General features: G+C 41.1%; 1 protein-coding gene across 2 annotated transcripts in view; it reads right to left on the bottom strand.

The window, feature by feature from the left end:
• The window catches only part of LOC128684800 (sodium-coupled monocarboxylate transporter 1), an 89574-nt gene extending 78396 nt beyond the window's left edge, over window positions 1–11178 (bottom strand). For both annotated transcript variants that reach the window (XR_011394130.1, XM_053771078.2), the window contains exon 1: window positions 10873–11178. The gene's annotated coding sequence lies outside the window, so the exon portion shown is untranslated. The remainder of the gene's footprint in view (window positions 1–10872) is intronic.
• Window positions 11179–15420: the final 4242 nt, after the last annotated feature.

The raw sequence follows: 15420 nt of genomic DNA, 5'->3' as shown, positions 1-15420 counted from the left end.
ACGACATAAAATAGTGAGAGGAATTGGCAAGGTTGATAAGGATAGGATGTTTCAGAGATGGGGCACAGGAACAAAGGTACACAACTGGAAGTTAAAAACTCAGATGAGTCATAAGGATGCTAAGAAGTATTTCTTCAGCCTTAGAGTTGCCAGGAAATGGAGCAATATGGAGAGTGATGCAGAGGAGGCAGGATCCATACACAGCACCACAGGAAACTGTTAAAATCTCAGGGAAATGCAACGAGGCTAGTTCCAGTGCTAAGGGGTACGAGCTACAAGAGGCTAAAGGAATCGAACTTAACAACGTTAGAGGATAAAAGAACCAGTTAGAAGACACAGATAAGCCACAGGGATGTCAGGAAGTATTTCTTCATCCTAGTGGTGGTCAGGAAGTGAAATACACGCGAACTGGTGAAGGCAGACGTCATACATAGTTTTAAGAGCATGTATGGTAAGTGCCCATGAGGCTGGTACTGAATCTGTCAAGCTGTAAATTGAGGTGGAGGGCGGGAGCTAAGTCTCGACCTTTGCAATTACATATAGGCAAGTACAAACAAGAGACCCAGTAGAAAGTATGGAAGCCAAGAGCACAATAGCAAAACGCTACTAACCGTCACACACACACATACACACAAAGGGGTCAAAGACTGCAGCCCTCACTCAAGAACACAAAAATGAAGGAACGTTGCAGGCCTATTGGCCAATATTAGGCGTATTTAATGCTACCCAAGGTTCTTGCCGCAGTGACGCTACCTGGGAGTTTGCTCCATTTATCTGCAACACTATTGTGAAACCAGCACTTCCCTATATCCTTCCTAAATCTATTTTTTTCCAACTTTAATTTAATGCTGCGAGTTTGTCTTGGTTAGATATTTTCATCACGTTATTTATGTGCCCTTTAATTATTCCTGTTTTCCATTTGCACACTTCAATCATCTCTCAGAATTCTATGTCTTCCCAGAAAGGCTGGAGAAACTGAATTTGCACTATGTTCGTAAACAAATTCTAATACATGGAATTAACTTCATCCTTTTCTGTATTTTTTTTCCAGCGCACTTGTCTATTCTGTGATATAGAGACCAGATATGAGCAGCATAATATAAATGAGGCCTTACCAAAGATACATAAAGTTGAAGGATAATCTTAAGACTTCTATTTATACTACGTCATATGATGCCAAGAAATCTACTAATCTTACTGGGAGCACTTTGCAGTCTTAAGTTAACTTTAAATTTCTGCTAATCAGAACTCCTAATTATTTTTTGCATTCACTTTAACGTGTCTGCCACTAGAGATTAGACTGGTATTTAGAGTTTAGAGCATCCTGGACCCGGGAAGATGATTTAAAACTGCAAATGTTACCATACTAATGAAGACAAAAAGCAGCACAGCATAAACCTACCAGCCAGTTATCTTCACCTCACATACCCGCAACCTTCATGAGAGGATGTTGGCGAAAGTGACGGTTAACTATTATTTATTTGATTCCAGTCTATTCAAAACGTTCCAATATGAGTCTATAGAAATATTGTTTAACACATTTGTTTACATGTAACTTACCATCTACACTGACCAAGGATTCCCATTTCATGAACATTATATGAACTTTACAAAGAAATATTAGCTCGGGAAATCCCTAAATATGATACAACTGAAAAAAAAATCTGGAATGATTAAAACAATGTCTGAAACAATCAGAAGAGGGTTGTCACAAATGAAGTAGAATCTGAATTAACAATATTTTCTGCTGTCCGCAACGTTCTGGCACCACTTCTGCTTGTAATTAACATCAATGACAGACATGATGTGTACTGCATCATATCTGCATACAATACTAATATCTCTGCAATGGTAAACAGTGAAGAGGGAGTCACTTCTGTGTAAAATGACTTGTATGACCTTCACAAATGGTTTACAGACTGGCAAATATATATATATATATATATATATATATATATATATATATATATATATATATATATATATATATATATATATATATATATATTTATTTATATATTTATTTATATATATTTGTTTATAATAATAATTCAATCAGAACTAAGCGCTTAACCCACAAGAGCCACCCAGCACTGCGGTTTAGAAAATGACAGATGCTGCGTATAGAAGTACAACGCAGAATGACAAGGATCTCGGGGTATAAGTCCACCGGGAGCACTGTGGCAAGAACCAGAGCCTAAAACCGAATCAACCATACTTTTGACTACCCCATCCCCCCCACCTTGATTACTATATTCAGGTATGGAAACTGTTATAATAGCACCCGAATTATCGTTTTCCTCTTCTCCCCCCTCCCAATGATAACGGTGAAATACAGCTGTGGAAACTCTTAAATTAGGTCAATCAAATGACCTTTTATTGCATAAATTTTAGTAAGGTTAGATTAGGTTGCTATGTTATATATATATATATATATATATATATATATATATATATATATATATATATATATATATATATATATATATATATATATATATGCAAGGAATTCGCAAGAGCAGGCGAAATATACACAAACATTGATCTCTGGCTGAAGGAGACTCGAACCTACGAACCTTGGAACAAGGTACGCAGTGTTTTACCAATCTACCCACACTGGACCAATACCTTGGAGTCCAGCTTGCGCTAGACTTTGATCCAAGGCAGCCAGCTTTCAGGGAGAAGGCTTAAAGCTTTTCATCTCATCTCCTGCATGCATCAGCCTTACTAGAGATATTAACAATGCAAGGAATTCGCAAGAGCAGGCGAAATATACACAAACACTGATCTCTGGCTGAAGGAGACTCGAACCTACGAACCTTGGAACAAGGTACGCAGTGCTTTACATATACATATATATATATATATATATATATATATATATATATATATATATATATATATATATATATATATATATATATATATATATATATATATATATATATATATATAGATGAGTGGGGAGAGAAAATGGGAATGTTAAAAATTACGCAGCTCAGTATCAAGGCGCACCATCCTAAATGCTGAAAGTTGAAGACAATCTGAAGGGGTTTTCTTCAGTTATTGCTCTGAATCCAATTAAGTGGGGGCAGGGAGGAGTCAGGTGTTGGGAACATGCCCCCATCTTATTCCTTATCCTCATATCAGACATAAACAGAGATGTACACCACAGCACCGTATCATCCTTTGCGGATGATACTAGGATCTGCATGAGGCTGTCATCTGCTGAGGACGCGGTTAACCTCCAAGAAGATTTAAACAAAGTTTTCCAGTGGGCAACGGTAAACAATATGATGTTCAATGAGGACAAATTCCAACTACTCCGTTATGGAAAACTGGAGGAGATAATAACTAGAACAGAGTATACTACTGACTCCGGCCATACAATAGAGCGGAAAAATAATGTAAGGGACCTGGGAGTAGTAATGTCTGAGGATCTCACTTTCAAGGATCACAACAGTGCCACGATCGCACGTGCAAAGAAAGTGATAGGATGGATAATGAGAAGTTTCAAAACGAGAGATGCCAAGCCCATGATGATCCTTTTCAAATCACTTGTTCTCTCTAGGCTGGAATACTGCTGTACATTAACATCTCCATTCAAAGCAGGTGAAATCGCAGATCTAGAGAGTGTACAGAGATCCTTTACTGCACGTATAAGTTCTGTCAAGCACCTTAACTACTGGGAACGCTTGGAAGCACTTGGCTTGTACTCGTTGGAACGCAGGAGGGAGAGATATATCATAATCTACACTTGGAAAATCTTGGAAGGAATGGTCCCAAATCTGCACACAGAAATCACTCCCTACGAAAGTAAAAGACTGGGCAGGCGATGCAAAATGCCCCCAATAAAAAGTAGGGGCGCCATTGGTACACTAAGGGAAAACACCATAAGTGTCCGGGGCCCAAAACTGTTCAACAGCCTCCCATCAAGCATTAGGGGAATTGCCAATAAACCCCTGGCTGCCTTCAAGAGAGAGCTGGACAGATACCTAAAGTCAGTGCCGGATCAGCCGGGCTGTGGCTCGTACGTTGGACTGCGTGCGGCCAGCAGTAACAGCCTAGTTGATCAGGCCCTGATCCATCGGGAGGCCTGGTCGTGGACCGGGCCGCGGGGGCGTTGATCCCCGGAATAACCTCCAGGTAACCTCCAGGTATGTATTAAGCATGGTCGGGCTGACTGAAAAAGGGTTAATGGGAGAAAATAGGTTCGATCCGAGGAACGACAGGATAGCTCCAATTTCTTTGGTCAAAAATTATTCACCAGCGATAAGGGCTTGCAGAAATGTTTAAATAATCCAACAGTGTTTTAAAATAAAAAGCACACTGACAGTTAGATGCGACTATATGAATTATATAGGATTAACATACTCAACTTAGGAAATGAGAGAGAGAGAGAGAGAGAGAGAGAGAGAGAGAGAGAGAGAGAGAGAGAGAGAGAGAGAGAGAGAGAGAGATGGCCGTGCCGAGAAGAGATTTTCTTCTGAGAGTCATGTGTGAGGATCTGGCGCTAGATTGGCAGGTGGAACGCAGTTCCTTGACTGTGTTGCTCTATTATCAACCATAAAAATCCCCCTGAATCCTTGACTGCAAATATATAATAAACCCGGCTTAAGCCTCGCATAGGCCAGTAGACCTGTTGCAGTGTTCCTTCTTTCTTATGTTATGTTCTAAATGGTAAAAAATCGAGGCCGGACCAAAACGTCGTCGTTTTCATGTCTGATTTGCAATTTTTGTGATATTGTGTAGTGGAAATATTCCCTATATAGACCAGATGTATGTATAGCACAGCATATACGGTGTGAAACAGAATATCCCTCTATACTGATCAATTTGTGTATGACTGAGCATATACGGTGCGACGCATAAGATGTGTGATCAGGCAGTCTTCATAATAATAATAAAAATAATAATAATTATATCTACAAGTACATGCTACAACTGATATAAACCCAACTGATATCACTGACATACTATATAGAAAGCTCCTGGTCATGCAGAGCATTTCGAGCAACTTAGGTTTCCCTTGTTCCTCAGGATGCGACCCACAACAGTCGACTAGCACCCAGGTACCTACTTACTGCTAGGTGAACAGGGGCAGCAAGTGTAAGGAAACATGCCCAAAGTTTCACCCGTGCCGAGGATTGATCCCCAACCCTCAGTGTGTTAGCGTACAGTCACCGAGAATCTCTTATTAATGCAACCTGGCCCTGGAGTGTGTATAAGTTCTAAACCTGAAATACAACGGTATATAAAAAAGGAAAACTCCTCATTAAAGCGTAGTCTCCAGATAACTGGAAGATCATTACGAGAATAGGACCAGAACATTAATTTGGTTGATGAGATGGAAATAAATGGTATAGAATACCGACACAATGTAAATATAAACACACATGCAGTATAATGTGATCCTTTATTGACAACGTTTCGCCCACACTGGGCTTTTTCAAGTCTGTGACTTGAAAAAAAGCCCACTATGTGGGCGAAACGTTGTCAATAAAGGATCACATTATACTGCATATTTGGTTGATGAATTTTGAAAAGTGCTTTAGCCTGGTCGAGTTGATGTCAGTATACACCAGACAGCGATCCTCACATCAGACCACCCTCATATACAGATTAATACTAGCCCCACTAGTATACAGGTAAATGCTAGGCCTATTACTATACAGATTAATACTAGGCCCGGTTCCACATTGCGTACAGCTTGAGAGCAGTGCTTAAAAAATTTTCAGAACAAATTTTCAACGTTGTCTCAAAAACAGTATTCCAGTCTCCAACTACTGAAACACTTTAGCAACAGCTTAAAATAGAATTGGCGTTGGTGTTATAACACCAGTTCTATTGCTCGTTTTTCTGATAATTTTAGAAGTCTTCGTCGTACTAATAATAAGCTGGAAACCCCAATGTTTCCGGGAAGGAAAATCCTGAGTAGGGAGGGGCACTACGTACTAGCGGTTTTCGTGAGTCAGTACTGACGTCTCCACACACTGACATTAGATATGTAAACACGCATTATATATCTCGTACCGAACTGGCAAAACTTGCGATTTTGGCTTAACTAGCAACGCTCTTCTTGCCGAAGAGGGTAGATAAATTAGACACATGTGCAACACTTGGGTATCTTTAATGAGGAAACGTTTCGCCAGACAGTGGCTTCATCAGTCCATACAAAGGAGAATGGTGAAGAACAGGAGGAATTTGAGGTAATCAGTTCCTCAGCGTTGAGTCAATGTAGTCAGTCCATCAATCTTGAATAGAATACAGCATATGTGCGAAGAAGTAGCTGATCATCATTCTCCTTTGTATGGACTGATGAAGCCACTGTATGGCGAAACGTTCCCTCATTAAAGATACCCAAGTGTTGCACATGTGTCTAATTTATCAACTTGTCGGTTCTCTGAACCATTCATCTACATTCCGAATAAGGTAAGCAAAAATTTTTGTATGCAATAATTTCGCAAAAGTCATTCTGAAACTACCGAAAAATATGTATTTCACTGTTTGTTTCTTATTAAATTATTGTAAACTTATCTAAAATATTAGTTGGATTAGGCTAAATTAAACTGCGCTTGTTAAAATAAGGTTAGGTAAATTTTCTAAGGTTCTTTTGGCACAAACTTGTTAATTTTTACATTAACATAAATGAAAAAAATATATCTTTAAATGTATAAGAGAAAGTTTTAGAAAGGACTTAATTTTAAATGAGTTCTTGCTAACTGACCAATTTTACCTATTCGGCATGACATTTTATATATATATATATATATATATATATATATATATATATATATATAAACTGTACTCGCCTAATTGTGGTTGCAGGGGTCGAGACTCTGATCCTGGCCCCGCCTCTTCACTGGTCGCTATTAGGTCCTCTCTCCCTGCTCCATGAGCTTTATCATACCTCGACTTAAAACTATGTATGGTTCCTACCTCCACTACATCACTTGCCAGACTATTCTACTTCGTTACAACTCTATAACTGAAGAAATACTTCCTAACAACCCTTTGACTCATCCGAGTATTTAACTTCCAATTGTGACCCCTTGTGTCGGTGTCCCCTCTCTGGAACATCCTGTCTCTGTCCACCTTATCTATTCTTCGTAGTATTTTGTATGTCGTTATTATGTCTCCCCTAACTCTCCTGTCCACCAGTGTCGTCAGGCCGATTTCCCTTAACCTTTCTTCTTAGGACATTCCCCTTAGCTCTAGAACTAGTCTTGTTGCAAACCTTTGCACTTTCTCTAATTATTTGACGTGCTTGATTAGGTGTGGGTTCCAAACTGATGGTGCATACTCCAATATGGGCCTGACGTACACGGTCTATAGAGTCTTGAACGATTCCTTACTGAGGTATCGGAACACTATTCTCAGGTTTGCCAGGCGCCCATATGCTGCAGCAGATATCTGGCTGCTGTGTGCTTCCGGAGACGTGCTCAGTAGTCTTTGGCCACCTAGCCTATACTCTGCGGTGTGTGTGTGAAATTGTTATACTCGTTGTCTCTTATGATGTGTCACACTACTGTGTTAAAGTTTAACAATGGGACATCTGTTTCGCCTGCATGCGCTTGCGTTGATATATTACTGCCATGCCTAAGAAATATCTAATCTCACATACTTTGTTGACATATGTGCAGGTGGGACCGTGTGCACTGTTGGTGTGTAGACATGTTTGTAATTATATGACAGGGAAACAGTTACACTGGGAACAAACGCTAGCTATCATACAGAACAGGACAGCAGCACACTGCTGATGCATCCAATTTTACTATATAAAACAAAGGAGACATCGTGGGTCACAGCAGTGCTAACGTCTTCACAGTGACCTCGGTAGTGGCTGCATGAATCACTGTAGTACTAACGTCTTCACTGACGTTGGTACTGGTTGCATGAATCGCTGTAGTAGGGACGTCTTCACAGTAACGTCAATAGTGACTGCATGAACCAATGTAGTACTGACATCTTCACAGTAACGTCAATAGTGACTGCATGAACCAATGTAGTACCGACATCTTCAAAGTAACGTCAATAGTGGTTACATGAACCACTAATAATGGCGTCTTCACATTGACGTCAGTAATGGAGTGGGATATTTATATGCTGAAGGGATCTTGATCCAGGCAATTGGAGCTACCCACCCTTTCCTTGGATCAAACTAAATTACCTCCCAAACCCTAGACGCTATATGACTTGCTTTAGTTCTTCCCCATGATTATTTTAACAGATTATAATATGGAGCCCGTAGCGTACACAACGAGCTTTCTTTTTGTCTTCCAACATAGACAGTCGTTTTGGAACAAGTTTTCAGTCATTACTGTACTTATGGGAAAGTGCTAGACCCGTCGGGGGGAGCATACGGCGCCTGGGTAATGGGAGTGTTCATGGGTCTATCCTAAAAAGTGGAGGACATATTCAATTACTTGCACCCGTAACAAGTCTCTTCTTGAATAAGAATTGAACTATCAGTTAAGAAGGACAGTGCTACTGAGCAGTGCCCAAGGACTGAGTGCAATGGCCAGTGCCATTAATGACTTATACTGCCACTGGTGTCCTTGGTGGGTAATCAGAAGTGAGAAGTGAAAGGCAAGGCAGACACAGCAATCATGTCTTCCGTGTGTAAGGTGTCTGTCCTTACCCACACCACCTGACCACCACTGAGGTAGGTTCCTGTGCTACCCATATCACTGACCACCACTGAGGTAGGCTCCTGTGCTACCCATACCACCTAACCACCACTGAGGTTGGTTCCTGTGCTACCCACACCATCTGACCACCACTGAGGTAGGCTGCTGTGCTACCCACACCACCTGACCACTGAGGTATGTTTTTGTGCTACCCTCACTATATGATGACCATAATGTGAAAGAGCTCATGACTCAAATGATTAGAGCTAATTTCTCCCTGGATCAAATCAAACTATCTCCCATTTCACATGCGGTGAATGACCCGTACGGGTTCAGCGCTTCCCCATGAGCCTAAGCAATGATATGGTAGTTGCAACGTTATTTTTAATATTAAACATCAACGAGGCGGACGAATATGGAAAGTATCGTTAAGTATGAAAAACATGTCTTTGTGTCAATTTAGGCTGTAGTCAAATATCCACTACTCAAACACTAGGTTATGCAAACTAGTGAAGAAAAAAACAACAAATACTGTGTGTGCGCATCTATCTTTCCTGAGTACTTTGGTATTTAACATGCAATTGACATACTTTTCCGCGTATATAACACTGGCACAAGCAACACACTAAGACATCTTCATGAAACAGTCATAACAGGATACATACTATAAGACGAACATATATCAATGTGCACTTTAGTCTCAGACTTTAATGAAATCCTATTTTATATATTCAAGTAATCTTAATTTTGTGGCCCGGTGGCCTGGTGGCTAAAGCTCCCGCTTCACACACGGAGGGCCCGGGTTCGATTCCCGGCGGGTGGAAACATTTCGACACGTTTCCTTACACCTGTTGTCCTGTTCACCTAGCAGCAAATAGGTACCTGGGTGTTAGTCGACTGGTGTGGGTCGCATCCTGGGGGACAAGATTAAGGACCCCAATGGAAATAAGTTAGACAGTCCTCGATGACGCACTGACTTTCTTGGGTTATCCTGGGTGGCTAACCCTCCGGGGTTAAAAATCCGAACGAAATCTTATCTTACAGATGAATTTTGGCCTTGTTGACTCGCGCGCAGCCAACAGACTTTAAAACCTAATACAAACGTTGTATATAGTGAAAAATGTGAATCAATGCAAACACACCAAGGAAGAGGTTTGTGTGTGTATAAATACACTGAGAGGTATGTACACTGACAGTTTACGGGAGTTCCTGCTATAGTTTAAAATAGTCAGGAGGTGAACTGAAGCTATACTGACCTTCGTTCAGTCCACATAACTGATGTGATCATAACTTGATACACAAATCATTCATGTTCCTGAACTGATAGTAAAATATACTCTCAAGAAGTAACATTCATGTTCCCATTAGGAACATGTTTTTAATATAATCATGATAATTACCTATATTGAGTCAATGATTCACTTCGCTTTTATCAGTCACGAGAGAAACTGTCAACAAAAGCTTGTTTTACATCTTGTAGAAAAGTACTGAGGACTTAACCGCGGGTGGGCATTACATATAACACGACATTTGAAAAAACTAATGCAATGCGTAAGGTCTACGATACATAATACTAAACCTATATTCATGTCACATGTTCAATTCAATCCCCAAGTGTACCTACACTAGGAGGTAAATCTATACAATATATTTAGAGACTCCTGTGTATATATACTCATGCACAGCTGTGTACTGTATTATACACACCTTTCTGTGCATATACAGACACATAACTGTGTACTGTATATACACTGAAATACACCTTTGGATGTGTATAAACAGATAACCACTTTAGTGTATATACAGAGGCACTCGTCTTTCGATATGTATAAATGATACACACACCTCTTGGTGTGCATATCCTGTAAACAAATTAGGTAAATGCATATTTCATTGGGCCTCATAGCATACGCTGAGACATGTTTGCTGACGTATTGGGCGCCCCAGTGAGCAGATGTTCAGTTGTCTCAGGTATTTAACACACTTGTACTCGTGTTCGAGGCCAACCTTAACACGCTAAACACTTCAAAATTCCAGTTTTAAATTTAAATTCAGGATAACGAATTATTAGTGTTATGTTAACAACATAGGAAATTATAAAATGCCTTGGGAATAAATAGGTTTAATCCAAGAAGGCAGTTTCAATTCTTGGATCAAGAGCCCGTCACCAGCAGCAAAGAATCGTCACTGAAGGGTTTACATTTGGCAAAAATAGCGCAGAAGTAATGTGAAAGATACGTACGTTGACGTTTGTGCTTGAAGGCTACCACGAGAGACACTGGTGATATCAACGCACCAGAGCAGCGTTATCAGAGCCCTGCTGGTAGATTGGTGCTACCTGAGTGGTGTTGTAAAGTGCCTCTGCTCCTCCTGAGCTTCAACCGCGGCTAAAAAAGCAGTGAAACAGAGAAGTTGCCACAGTATGAACGCAAGAGCAGCCACAGGAAGGTTCTTTTAAGATAGACACGATCCGCTTGCCAGTAGGAAAACAGAGAGAGCTCGCTGGCCCCCACCTGTACCTCGTAGCGCCAGGTAGTGTACTGAAGAGCCGGCGACGGTGCACCAGCAGTGTGGGGGAACCACTACTCTGGGAGTTCCCCCACACCCCAGGATCAACACCCCCATCCCCCGCACTCTTCTTTCCCCCACCACTGCACCTATGCACTTAACAAGAAACCTTCCAACAGGACATCAAGCTAGCCAGGCAGTGGTGCAACACATATGACGTTTGACGTGGGTACGGAAACGAGAAAATGTATGCTTGAGGCAAACCACTGGTAAAGACCACACCAGACGTGGTCTTCAAGATCAGACTAGACCTGATCGTCAAGACTACATGGGCTAGTCAGCTACTGGTGTTTGCTAGCTCTTTGGGTGACAAGGTGACGCAGTTTCTCAGAGACGTCACTTAAATGTATACTGTCATTAAATTAACAAGAAAGCACTAAATCCTATTTCATACAGAACTACGTACGTGTGTATGTAATACACGAGTATGACATATGTACGAATTACATCAGAACGTTAGATCTGTACAAATTACACTGGTATGTTGCATGTGTACGACTTACATCAGCATGTCAAAAGCGTGCTTTAACATTTCGAAAGAAAATTTCAAATTCAAGGTGATTACCAAATATGCACTAAAAAAAATTCCATCGCTGGGTTCAATTGTGCATTAAATTAATGGCATACAGTATCTTCAAGTTTAGTGAATATCAAATGCGCCATACCTGGGTATCTTTATTAAAGTGATGTTTCGCCTGCCCAGCAGACTTTTTCAAACTAATATGGAGGCGACTTATAGAAGACAGTGGAAGAAATGAAGAGGTAATTTTTGAGGTATTAAGTATTTCAGCCTTGATAGAGTTTAATTCATCCCACAACACGTCCTTCAATAAGGGCTACCATTCTGAGTGTGAAGAATAGGACCCGTCTAGCTTGGAACAAGAGGCATGTTTAAGTACGCCTTTATCTTATGTTCAAAGCAACTTATGGCACAAAACAATTACCCAGAAACTCACACTTCTAAATAACGACAGTGTAACATGAGGGGTCAACTGTGCACCTTCACCTTCAACTAAGCACCTTGAAGATCCAGGAGCGCCAGCGCACTCAGCTCACACACTGAGATCCGGAGTTCGAATCTCCGGTACGGCAGTATAAAATGGGAACTTGGGTGTTAGTTGACTGGTGTGGGTCGCATCCTGGGACAAAACTGACCTAATTTGCCCGAAATGTTCAGCATAACAAGCGGCTTTCTATATAGTAGTATGTCATTGATGTCAGCTAGACCTGTATACCTTGTACATGTACTTGTAGTAAATAAAAGATATTTTATTTATTTATATTTTAAACTTCGCCCTAACAATATGATGTTTCAGTCTACCGCCAAAGAACTATCACCCTCCGTACCCCTATAATTACCTGGTCTCTTTCCTCTTTATATTTCATCTGTCGAAGAGGACCTCATATATATCCATTTTTTGAGTTTCTCTCTCCATGCGGAATATTCAGCACTGACAAGTGTTCATTACACAGTCATATATATACACGAGTGTGTGTGTGTGATACTTTGCGAATGAGAAAAACATGAATGACATCATGAAACTTGCATTTCAAACATTTCAGCCAGCTCCCCAGAGGTAGGCTGTGCCCAAAATGCTGGAGGCATTTCTTTTGAATTGCGAAACTGAATCTCTAGAAAAGAAAGTTAGTCGCTATGAAAATGATAGGATGAATAATGAGAACCTTCAAAACTAGGAATGCCAATCCCATGATCGTTCTCTTCAAATCGCTTGTTCTCTCTGGGCTGGAATATTGCTTTACACTAACGGCCCTTTTCAAGGCAGGCGAAATTGCAGATCTAGAGAATGTACAGAGAACTTTCACGGCACGCATAAATACGACAAAGCACCTAAACTACTGGGAACGGTTAAGTCCCTTGATTTGTATTCCCAGGAACGCAGGCGAGAAAGATACATGATAATATACACTTGGAAAATCCTAGAGAGACTAGTCCCAAATTTGCATACGATAATCACTCCCTACGAAAGCAAAAGAGTGGGCAGAAGATGCAACATCCCCCCACTGAGAAGCAGGGGCAGCACGAGTACGCTAAGAGACAACACAGTGTCAGGGGCCCAAGACTGTTCAACCGCCTCCCAGCATACATAAGGGGGATTACCAATAGACCCCTGGCTGTCTTCAAGAAGGCACTGGACAGGCACCTAAAGTCAGAACTTGATCAGCCGGGCTGTGGTTCATACATCGGTCTACGTGCGACCAGTAGTAACAGTCTGGTTGATCAAACCCTGATCCACCAGGAGGTCTGGTCACAGACCGGGCCGCGGGGGCGTTGATCCCCGAAACCCTCTCCAGGCATACTCTGGGGCCCTTGGTTTCCTTGACAGGCTTGTCACCTAACTCATTCAGAAACCTGAGTGTTCACTTTATGATGCAAGGGTCTCCGATCATATTTGGAACGAAGTTGCATCATACTATCAAGTCCCTGTGTTGGTGGGTCTTTTGGGTCTTACTGCAAATGTTGGCACTACCTTCACTATCTTCGGCCTAACGGAGGTAGGTGTAGTCCCATGCTTTCAGCTTATCGTCTTTCCTGGTTAAATTAGAAACTAAAGTAGGTACAGAATTTAGGTTGTTTAGGGAAGCGACGAACATACCTACATGACAACAATTTTTTTTCTAAAGTCTATGGAAGGAGTGGAGGTTGTGGAAAGATGACTTCGTCATGGGTAGAAACATTGGGCATGTTTCTTTACACCTGTTGTCTATATTCACCCATCAGTAAAATGGGTACCTGGGTGTTAGTCAATTGGTGTGGGTCGCATCCTGGGACACTAGCCTAATGTGCCCGAAATGCTCAGCATAACAAGGGGCTTTCTATATAGTAGTATGTCATTGATGTCAGATAGGCCTGTATACCCTGTACATGTACTTGTAGTAAATAAAGATATTATTATTATTATTATTATTATTATTATTATTATTATTATTATTATTATTATTATTATTATGTGCATAATTCTAAATACAGTTGCGGAATGTTATTACATTCATGGGGAGAGGGTTAATCCCACAGGGGCTATACAGCTCTGGAGGATTGGAAGGTATTCAGGCTTTATTAAAGGAATTGAAACACAGGTCTTACTCCGCAGACCAAGTGATCCTCACCAGCAGCAAGGAACCGCCTATGAGGGGTAAAGTATAATAAAAACTGGTCAGTGATGCGACTGAACCCACACGGGGAGAAATGAACACAAGGCAAGAAGAATGCTGTATATTTTGGCCTAATATTGGGCCCTCTTCCATTCATTTCTTCCCTCAAGGTAAATGGTTCCTTAATGTTGGTAAGTGGCTCTTGATCCAAGGAATTGGACCAGTCCTTCCCTTCCTAGGGCTGAACCAGGCACTCTATGATCCCTATTGGTTTAACACTTCCTATATATGTAGGAATAATAATTAAACTCATTCTATGATCTCTATAGGTCTAGAACTTCCCATGTAATAATAATAATAATAATAATAATAATAATAATAATAATAATAATAATAATAATAATATTATTTTTATTTTTATTATCACACTGGCCGATTCCCACCAAGGCAGGGTGGCCCGAAAAAGAAAAACTTTCACCATCATTCACTCCATCACTGTCTTGCCAGAAGGGTGCTTTACACTACAGTTTTTAAACTGCAACATTAACACCCCTCCTTCAGAGTGCAGGCACTGTACTTCCCATCTCCAGGACTCAAGTCCGGCCTGCCGGTTTCCCTGAATCCCTTCATAAATGTTACTTTGCTCACACTCCAACAGCACGTCAAGTATTAAAAACCATTTGTCTCCATTCACTCCTATCAAACACGCTCACACATGCCTGCTGGAAGTCCAAGCCCCTCGCACACAAAACCTCCTTTACCCCCTCCCTCCAACCCTTCCTAGGCCGACCCCTACCCCGCCTTCCTTCCACTACAGACTGATACACTCTTGAAGTCATTCTGTTTCGCTCCATTCTCTCTACATGTCCGAACCACCTCAACAACCCTTCCTCAGCCCTCTGGACAACAGTTTTGGTAATCCCACACCTCCTCCTAACTTCCAAACTACGAATTCTCTGCATTATATTCACACCACACATTGCCCTCAGACACGACATCTCCACTGCCTCCAGCCTTCTCCTCGCTGCAACATTCATCACCCACGCTTCACACCCATATAAGAGCGTTGGTAAAACTATACTCTCATACATTCCCCTCTTTGCCTCCAAGG

The sequence above is a fragment of the Cherax quadricarinatus genome, chromosome 5, assembly GCF_038502225.1.
Source record: "Cherax quadricarinatus isolate ZL_2023a chromosome 5, ASM3850222v1, whole genome shotgun sequence".
In the NCBI taxonomy this organism is placed as follows: Eukaryota; Metazoa; Arthropoda; class Malacostraca; order Decapoda; family Parastacidae; genus Cherax; species Cherax quadricarinatus.
Note: the sequence above shows the minus strand (reverse complement) of the source record. Positions and strands in the feature narration are given on the sequence as shown.